Source organism: Chionomys nivalis, chromosome 7, assembly GCF_950005125.1.
Source record: "Chionomys nivalis chromosome 7, mChiNiv1.1, whole genome shotgun sequence".
NCBI lineage: Eukaryota > Metazoa > Chordata > Mammalia > Rodentia > Cricetidae > Chionomys > Chionomys nivalis.
This window is the reverse complement of record NC_080092.1, coordinates 71,922,080-71,932,893: the sequence shown is the minus strand read 5'-3', so window position 1 is coordinate 71,932,893 and position 10,814 is coordinate 71,922,080. Positions and strand designations below refer to the sequence as shown.

Here is a 10,814-nt window from a genome sequence, read left to right as displayed (position 1 = left end):
TGCAAAATATTAATTAATAATAGAGATACCATGAGTAGGAAAGCAGGGATGCATAAGATCTCTCTGGATCATCTGCCGGATTACAGCTCCTTTTAAAGTAGTCCATTTGTTAAGATGAAATAGAGGTGTGTTTTGTACAAATTTATTGATAGGAAAAGGATAGGGCAGGTTACATGACCTTGGCTATAAATCTTAGATTGTTCTTCCTGGTTTCACCCATGCATCACCCTATATAACAGAATTATTTCCATTAGCAATTAGTGTGTATTTCACAATAAAGTATGACCTTATATTTGATAGCATCCCAGATATTAAATTTTCTTGTTTTCTTTTGCACTTTTATGTCCAATTAAGCCAGTGGTCACATACACAGGGGCTCTGACAAACAAAGCAAATCAATGAATCAGGTCAGCTGTCGAAAGACAATAAAGAAGGTGACCCTCCGGGGAAGGGCTCCTGTCTAAAGGAGGCAGCCATTTCTCGGCTTAGAATATTGCTGCCAAAGGGATTTTTCCAAACACAGCCAAAAGTCAGAATGCTTTATAGATAGTCTTCTACTTTTAAGTACTGTCAACTCCAATTTCATAACATCTCCCATACATCACACACACACACACAGACACTGGAGGGAGACAGAAAGTCATGTTTTGGAGAGAGAGAGAGATGCAAACTCTCATTGATCCTCTGAAATATGCCGGTAAGACTGGTGTGATTTAAAGCATCCCTTTCATCAAATGTCATTCAAACAATTTAGTGGCTGGAAAGGTAGCTGATACAATGTTTGTCTTGCATTCAGGACACGCTGTGTTGAATCTCTAGCATTGCAATAAAAAAAAAAACACTCAAAAATGCTGCTTGAAGCCATGACAATGTAAAGACATACTTGTTAGGATTCAGGCATTATGATGGCCTATGTCACCTGGCATGGTGCACTCAAGCAGCAGTACCCTGGCCAACCCAGGGTCCTATGGCTGCTACATCCTTAAGTAGTCTATATGCAGGTGCAAAAGATCCCTTTAAGAGACCTTCTCCACCCATTTCAGTTCTCTTTCCTGATGTTCTTCTGAAGAGGCAAGCAGGTCTCTCTCTCTCTCTCTCTCTCTCTCTCTCTCTCTCTCTCTCTCTCTTTCTCTCTCTCTCTTTCTCTCTCTCTCTCTCTCCTCTCTCTTTCTCTCTCTCTCCCATCCCCTTTGTCTTTCTCTCAATAAACTTCACATTCAAGCTCTTCTGTAAGGCATATTTGTCTCCTGCTGGCTGTGAGTTTTCTGGTTCTCACCCTCCAAAGTCTCCCTTGCTGCTTTACAACCCTGCACACCAGCTTGCTCCCTGTGGCCCCGCACACCTCCTACTCCTGGTCTCTCCTGGAGCAGCACACTCCCTGCTGACTGCAGCCCTACAGGTCACCAGTTCCTTAGTCTCCCAAGCTATCTCCCCAGGCATAGCAAAGGGCCTTGCAGCATTATGGCAGCAGCAAGGCACAACCCACACTGAGGCCATTCTGAAAGGCCTTCTGTCCATTTTTCAGGAGCAGGGAATGGCAGAGTCAATACACACCTGGCAGAACAATGGCTATTTAGGAACTTTCATGAACAAAATTGGCAGCTTTGCCAATTTGAAGACTTATCTTCACGGATTGCCGGACCTTCAGAGTTATGACAGTGACATGCAAGGCAAACAAGAAACTGACAGCCTTTTGAACAAAATAGAAAAAAAAATTAAAAAATAAACTGGGAGGGTGACGTGTTTATCACCCATAGTTTGAGGAAGGGCCATCGACAGATACTGGCCTACTGCTCTAAGCATCCTAAAATACTGGTTGAATACAACATAGATGAAGTAGTATATGATGAACATTCGTCTTATTAGAACATTAAAATTCTGACTCAAAGCAGTTTTGAAATATTCTCATCCTCAGTGGTGATGTCAACTTGTCAGAGAGTAAAGTGGCGTATACCAGAGCCATTCTAGGTAGTGGTAAAGAAGCTATGCTGGTGAAGATGTGCTGGCTCTAGGAAGGCGAGATGGGGGCAGATTATGAGATACTGTCAAACTGAAAGCAAAGATGGTCACCGTGGTAGAGACTGACCAGATGGTAATGGATGGACGTAAGAAATATGGACAAAGAACATGAAGATGTGTCTTAGACAATTTTAAAGGAGACTGCTATCAAGTTCTCATAATAGACTATATTCCGTCACTGAAGAGGTACACCAAAGAAAGGAGACAGTTTGATTATGCGATTAATGATTGACAACTGTACCGATCTCTACATCTCCAGAAGGAGATTTCACATGGGAGTTTCTCAGACTGATTCTTGACATGTCAATGTACGTTCTGAAACAGGATGGGAAATACTTGACGCAGGGGAATTGTGTCAGTTTGACTGAAGCACTGTTGCCCTATAAAAAACAGTGTGGAGAGAGGGGGAATGGGCAGAGCTTGTCTCTTAAAGGGACCTTTAGCAATTACATACAGACTATATAGTAATGCACAAGCCATAGGACCCTGGGCTGGCCAGGGTACTGCCTGGGTGCATCCTGCCTGGTGACAGGGGTGAGCATAAGCCTGAATCCTAACAATATTAAATAGTTATGTCTTTAATGTCTTGGTCTGTGCTTGAATTGTTGTTAGAAAGAGACGCACACACACGCAGATATCCAGTAGATAACATAGCTATGGTCTTCAGTTTGAGATTCCTAAGTAATCAGATACTTTTGAGAACTATAAATATTTAATTCATAGCTATGGTCTTCAGTTTGAGATTCCTAAGTAATCAGATACTTTGGAGAACTATAAATATTTAATTCAATTATAAGATATATATTATTTTCTAAAGTAAATAAGGACTTTTGAGTCTTGTTTCAAATGCTGAATTTTCCATGAATTTATAATTGCTATAAATATGAAGTTGACTTCTTACAAAAAACAAATCTTATTTGCTATGAGTGTGGCTGAGCATCAAACTCCTTGAATGACAATGAAAGTTCTCCACATCCTTTTCTATCAACTACCTTTGAACAAGTAGTAAACATGTATTTTTCTATCACAAAACATCATAATGAAATCTGGAAATTGTGAAGCAGGAATATATGATTTTTAATTGTTAATAGAATAATTTACATTATGAAACAACAATGGTGTAAGGAAACACTGGGAAAAAGAGAATGCTAAATCTCTAAGGTATATTATATGTTATGTAGAAAAGAACAAACACAACCCCCAATCATGTTATGAGGGAAAACAGACAGTGTTTACTGAGTTGAATATAATCACAAGAAAATCGTTAAGAACCAAGGCAGAAGAAGAAATTCTAACCTAATTGCTGAACCGGTGAGACACAGAGATAACAGAGCATCAAAGGTAAGACTTGACTGATCAGTAGTGCAGCCATTGGAAACAGGCTGAACTTCAGATTATAAACTCACTAAGGAACTGCAGGAATTAAAAAGTTATCATATCAAAGAGGGAATTCAGCAAACTAGCAGCTTTGTTATTCAGTTATCTACATTTCCAGGAAATGAAGTTTCTATTTTGCTTCTCATTCTTCCAACATATTTAGCAAATAAATGTCTGTGGCCGCTGTCACTGCAGAAAGCCATGATGAAATCAGAGGGCCATGCTGAGTCAACCTGCCCTTCACTGGCCCAGAGAAAGCTGGCCCTGCCTCTAGGAGGATACTGAATCAAGAGAGTTGGCAAGGACTCTCATGGGACAGCTACCCCCTATACTCTGGAGAAATGGACCCACCCCTCACCACCGGTGAAGGAGAACACCCCATGGCTTGGGCACAGGGAAGCTGGCTCTGTCTTCTCACTTGAGGTTGGTAGCCCCAGTGGCTCAGATCAACGACCAGCTCAGCTACCTCTCATGTCCTTGTGCTGGTTCATACTAACATCTTATACATCTAGGATCTGCTGGAGCTTGTGAAGAGCCTGGTCCTGTGGAACAGCACCCACAGGGTCTATATAACTCAGGGCGTGGCCACATGATATCCAGAGGAGTTTCAGTGAGGATGCAGTGATAATGGTGTACCAGAAACAGAGGTCTTGAACTAGATCAGTGACTCATTGCAGTAAACATTTGCTAGTAAAGCTAATTGTACAAAAGGGTATACTGTGTGACACACAGAGCCCAATGCCACCAGAACAAATGAAGAGATATTGGACAGGCAGGAAGGGAAAGAAAAAGAAGTGAAGAGGGTTTTTTGTTTGTTTTGTTTTGTTTTGTTTTTGATTTGTTTTGTTCTTGGTTTTGCTTGTCTGTTTGCTTGCTTTATTTAGCTTTGGTGTGATTTTTTAAAATTTTCTTTTGGAGGAAGCACTGCAGGGGCGAGGGGAGGCTATGCAGGAATCTGGAGGTAAGTGGAATTAAGGTGCATATGTGAAATTCCGAAAGATAAATAAAGAAGTTATGTTTAAAAACAACAACAACAAAATACTATCTCAAATGGCAAGTGACTCAACTCCTAATACAGTCTTGGGTACATCACTTAGGAATTGTGGGCACCAAAATGGAAATAATAACTTTTATCTAGCTATATTAATAACAATTAATAATACTAGTTTTCCATAAGCAAGGAAACTATATTATTCTTAACTTTAGCATGTCAAATGATAAGAAAGACTAAAGGGGTTAATATATATGAAGTAGAGTTGCATATGTGTGAAAAAATGTCATGAGGGAACATTAAAAAGAATTTACAAATTATTATATTCAATGAAAGAATTTTAAGATACTACCATATTTACTAAATAGCTATTTAAAATAAGAATATTTAGATATCTCAGGTACTTTATAATTTTCTATTAATATTTTCCCAATATAGATAAGGACAGGTTCCTTTAATTGTTGAGTGTGCTTTAAACACATCATTTGCTGTTAGGGAGATAGAATTACACCTTTGAAAGAGATTTTAAGTTATTAGCCAAATGTTGCATGCACCCCCTTAAACCTAAACATGTATAAATCAATTTGAGTTGAATGTGCTGAGGCAGAAAAGAACCTCCAATTTCAGCGATTATAGAATTATAGGTTCTAGTTCCTGGGCCTTAAGGAACAGATATTTCACTACACAGAATGAGGTTGATGAGATAGGGGAGTGGAGGGAGGTTATTGCACAGTAGAAGGTAGTTTTGGCAGAGGAAAACTAATATTTTGGATAAATGTCAGAATTTTACATGCTTGCTTTAATACAGGTTGCATAGAGCGAGACAAAATGGGATAAGACTGCAAAAGCAAAATGTGCGGAAAGTATTCAGTGGTAATAGGATCCTCTGAATGTTTAAAAAGGCTAGGGTGATGTGGAAGGAGCCCTGTATTGTAAGCACTATTCTTTCTAATAAAAGAAACAGGACTGTTTGAGCACCTCACTATCATAATGGGGAAGAGTATAGGTTTCTCAGAAATATTGTGAACGTTTTCAAAGGAAACTTATTAGCATATGCCTCTTACAATCCCTTTATGGAAGCCAATAATATCAAGGAAATACAAAGGAACACAAAGACATAATTTAAATTTTATATACTTGAACGAGCCTTAGGCTTATACACACAAAGCTGGGTGCTCCACACAGAGGACAGGCATCTACCCCTCACAGTGCTGTCCTTGTCTACAATTCCAAACATCCACACAATCTCATTCAGCAGGAAATTCCCATCCATGCGTTGCCTGCAGAAGCTATCCACATCTTTTGCATTTGTTTATTCCATTTTCTATGAGCTTAATCTGAATAGCTATCTAATTAATTCTCCGAGGATAGAGTAAAACAGCTTGTTTCTTTTCTTAAAAAAAAAAGTAGACTGTAATATTTATTTCTCTCTTTTTAAGAAGCTTATGAAATTCAAGATGAAAGGTCAGGATTAATTATGAAAAGTGGTGTGAATTCCAACAGAAGAAATATATGTTAATTGGCAAAGAATACACACTGCAGCTATTACCTTATTGATATTCAACAAAACTTGATGAGACCAAAACTTTCTTATTTTTAACAAGTTGTATGTTGTATTATGTTGATGTTAATATTGAAGTGCATACAATTGTAGAATAACATTTCTCCTCACAGTAGTTTTCATGAGCTCATATGCTTCCCTTTTTTGTAATAAGTGAGATATGATCATTTCGTTTTGGGTGATCAGTTAGTATGCTCTTCCCAGGGGAAGACTATTTCTCCTGCTCTCAGCATTTTTTAGTTACATATAGCTAACTGTTATCTTGCATCTTCCTTTAGATTTAATTGCTTTTCTTTCTTTTATTTCTCTAGGGTTTTGACACAAGTACCAACATTGTTGATTTGGGGTCTTTTGCTTTATCTCAATTTCTAAAAATGTCTCTCCTCTAACTGCTTTAACCATATCTTACAGGGGTTCATATCTAATATTGTTACTTTGATTCAGTTCAGTATATTTTATAAAAAGTGTGTGTACATTAGTGTCTGCACACATGTATGGAGACATATGTGCCACACAGCTGTGCAAGTGTGGAGGTCAGAGGACAAGTCTTTTGGATTTTATCCTCATCTGCCACCTTGAGGGATCCAGGGATCGAAATCAATTTTCAGGTCTGCTCTGAGGCAACTCTACCCACTGAGCAACCTAACTTGCACTTTTGCTCTTTTTGAGACTTTAATTTGACCCATGTTTTTGTTTGTTTGTTTGTTTTTCTCTTCTTTAATGTTCACTTCACTTCACTTTTCTTTTCTTCTTCCTTGTGCTAAACATGAATTCAGGGCCTTACCCAAGTTAAACAAGCCCTTTAACTCTGAGCTGAATCCCAAGTGTTTGATATTTTGAGAAAAGTTATTATGTCACACAGAGTGGGTGCAAAGTGACAAGCATGTTGAACCCATCATGGTCTCCTGTCCTCTGCTTCTGGGAGCTCAGATTGCAGCACTGTTCTTAGCACAGACTTAAGCCTCTTAAACATGTGCTGCTGAGATCCCAAGCATTTAAATTTTTGCTGTTTTAAATTGTGATTCTAGTTTCATTCTGTTGAGATCAAAACACAGTCTGTCATTTCAGTCTTTGAAATTGGCTATTACAGGGTCCTGAAAATAACTATCAGGTTTTTCTTTTCTCTTTTCAGTATATGTATGATACATGTGTAAATATATTTATGTTCGTGTATGGTAAAGGTTAGAGAACATCGGATGCCAGTCCTCTCTTTCCCCATTGCCTGTTTGCTGTTGCATGTACCAAGCTAGCTGGCCTGAAGCTTCCAAAGTTGTCTGTTACTGTTTCATGCCTTTGTGTAGGATAACAAGCACTAAAGTTGCGTGTTCTCATATTCTGTTTCAAAAGAATTCTAGTAATCTGAACTTTGACCTCACACTTTTGTAACAAGCCTTCACCACCAGGCCACCTTTCCTGCCCCCTATCAGATTTATCTCTTCATAGCATTGTTGAGTAATAAATATATCTCTGTTGACTTTCTGTTTTTATTTACCAACAGTTGAGAGACTAATAATAAAATTTCCCACTATAATTATGGATTTATGGAGATGGGTTAAATTAATATGTAAGAGTTAGTCAATAAGAAGCTAGAACTAATGGGCCAAGCAGTGTTTTAAGTAATAGAGTTTCTGTGTGATTATTTTTGGGCTGATCAACTTGGAACAAACAGTGGCCTCTTTACAACACAATCACTATACAAGTACAGGCTATCAATAATCAATGTTTCCCAAGAAATACAGTGTAACAATATTAACATAGCATTTGCATACCATTGTTACAAATAACTTGGAGATGATTATTATGTATGGTAGGGTGCATAAAGATTATATAAAATATAGCCTTGGTGACCTCTACAAAGAACTGACATTTTACTCCCTCTGAATAAAAAATAAATAAAGAGATTTTTAGCAATGACTTTATTGGTAGGTTTAATACATTATCTAATTTGTGCCATTTTTTTCCTCTCTGATATATTTTATAGTCCATGAAAGCAAATATGTCTTATATGGCAAGCATACCTCCAATCATATAGATCTGTTACATACAGGTAGGTTCCTTATGAAATTGGTGAAAGGGCTGGAGAGTTGGCTTAGTGAATAAGAGCACCTGTTTTTGAAGAGAGCCTGAGTTCAATTCCCAGCACCCACATGGTGGCTCTGCAATTCCAGAACCCTGGAATCCAGTGTCCTCTTCTGACCTCTATTGGCAAAAATGTTGTGCACATACAAGCAAAAAACTCACACTCATAAAGTAATAAAATAAATAAATCTAATAAAAATTAAAGAACTTACTAAGATTTAGATTTAATATTTAATTTATGAACACATGTACACATATAAATATGTCTATGTATAATATATGGTTATTTTCAATGGAAGAATATATAGAATGGTGACATAAGTATATAAAATGTATATAAATAGAAATAAAATATAACTAGCATATATTTTATATAGGAAATCAAATGATGTCTTAAGTATTTAAGCAATTTTGTCAGGTGTATCTTCTGTTCTAAATAAAGACATTTTGAAAACTATGACTCCATTTTTCCTCGGAAAAGAAATATTTAGGAGTCTACATTTTAAGTTTATAATTTTTTCAATTTGCCCCAACAGTGTAAATGTTTATTTGCTCTTGGGTTAGGAACTGCAGAATTTTTATTTTCCTCATGGGCTAAATTCTCTTGGGTATGATAAGAATCTTCTTCTCTTTATTGATGTTATGATAAGCAGCCCAATTTGCTATGCTTTCTCCAAATATGTCACGTTATCCCCTGAGGTGCTGTGCCTTCTCACTGTTGAGACTGCTGACCTCATTCCACCTGTTTCTGAGGACCAGGAGGATTTTCCAAACTGTGGCATTGGGAGAAATAGTTTAGATAACAAACTTGCTTAGACTGCAGGATAGAAAAGTAGAACAGTTACATACATTTTATATGAAATCTAGAAGAATAAAGCACTGAAGTCTATGGTCATTCCAGAGACTTCCTGAGCAGCAGTTTAGGCATCTAAATGCATTTTCCCAGAAGTATTAATAAGTCATTAACTTTGAGAAATCATATTCAAATTTGACATAAAAACATTTCAAAATTCCTCACACTGAGCCCAGTAATATTTTAGTGTTAAGACAGCCTAACAATATAGCGTTGTATTACTTAATTTTGTTTTCCCTCTATTGAATGAAACCAATTCCCTGGATACTTATTCAGGTTGTCTGCCTCGATGTGTCATAAATGATATAATGAACTCATTGATTGTGCAATTTGTTAATGCTCATTTTTGCTGCTGTGAAGAATCTCACGCAATCTACGTTTGCTAAGTACTATGAAGAATAGATAAGAGTGTTCTCTATGACCTTATAAAATACCATAAGGAAAGAAGTAAAATAAAAGATATTTTGAGTTACAAATAATTTGGACTGACTTGTCAAAATTTCATTTTTCCTTATATAAACTACATTGAAATTGTGAATCATGTAATGAAATAAATAAAATGTACAATCACATATTAAAACAAATTTTAGTATAAAATCACAGAAACTAAGGAATTGGGAGTCTTTAAATAAAAGGAGAAATTATGGGAAATAATTCAAGAAAAAATGACTTTGCATGAGATCAATATAAAAATTATCCTAGAGAATAATAATAATACTCAAACATTTTTACAGTAGCAACATTATAATAATTTTTAGACATGAAAAGGATTACAACATTGAAAAGGATAACATATCTGGAAAAACATGCCAGAAAAAAGCAAACAAAAAATCGTACCAAAAACTATAAAATTATGAAAGAATATAGACTATGATCTTCATGGAGAAATTTATAATACTTGTACATGGGATAATTCACTATAATGAGCACCAATTTTTAATAAATGAGTTATTAACAACATTTCAACCTCTGTTAAAGTTTAGGAAAATTGTAAGTATAATTTGACAAGCTAGTTGCAACTTCCATATTGCAAAACATGCCTGCAAAAGAGATGTCCCCTCAACTCCCACTGAGGAGCATATAGTTATAAGACATGGTAATTTGATTTTGATTCAGAAACAGACATTTAAATCAGTAGTTCAAAAGTGAGATTCCAGAATGAGATCTCTGATTTTGTGACATTTTAGCCTTCATTACAAATGAGATTTGAAATCAACAAAGGACAAACATTCAAATGCTGCCGGAATAAATGAGTATAATAAAACTAGGTGGAGTTTAAGTTAGGTTAACGCAAAATGCTTTTTATAAACAAACCTGAGACACATTTGATATATATGGCAATATTGTTAATTTCACAGCCAGACATAGTGAAAGTTAGGAAATGTTGTTATGGCATAATGACATTCCCCTGGAGGTGGCTCCCTGGTATGTACAGGATCCTGCTTACTATCCAGTTACATCCATTTTACTTCCAAGGGTCATAATGTATCAGCCATATGGGAATCTTTTCCATGTGAGTTAAGCCCCATTCACTAAAAAGGTATATAATTTGACACCTAATACAGGAAGATGGACAAGATGGGATTTGCCACAAAAGACACTCCAGTCAGACATATTAGACATTCATTGTTGTGGGACTTCTTACCTACTTATCTTCAAAAGAACATCCCACTGTCGCTTTAACAGAGGAGGTCCTTGTCCCTACCACACGGGGAAAGGTAGACATACAGAAATTGTTCTCCAGCTCCCCTCCACTCCACAGAAGTGTATCCAGGCAATCACTCCTTGCCAACTCATTTTTGATTCTGTCCCTGTCTGTTCAGACACAAGTTGAGCTGAATGACTTTTTCCCAGGAAAGCTTATCCATGTTGGTTAAGGAATGAATTTCATGAGCTTGCACACAGGAATGTGGGTGATGCAACTGAATCAACAG

General features: G+C 36.8%; 1 pseudogene; it reads left to right on the top strand.

The window, feature by feature from the left end:
• The first annotated feature begins 1,495 nt into the window (after nt 1-1,495).
• LOC130877048 (spermine synthase-like) lies at nt 1,496-2,484 on the top strand (annotated as a pseudogene).
• The last annotated feature ends 8,330 nt before the right edge of the window (nt 2,485-10,814 follow it).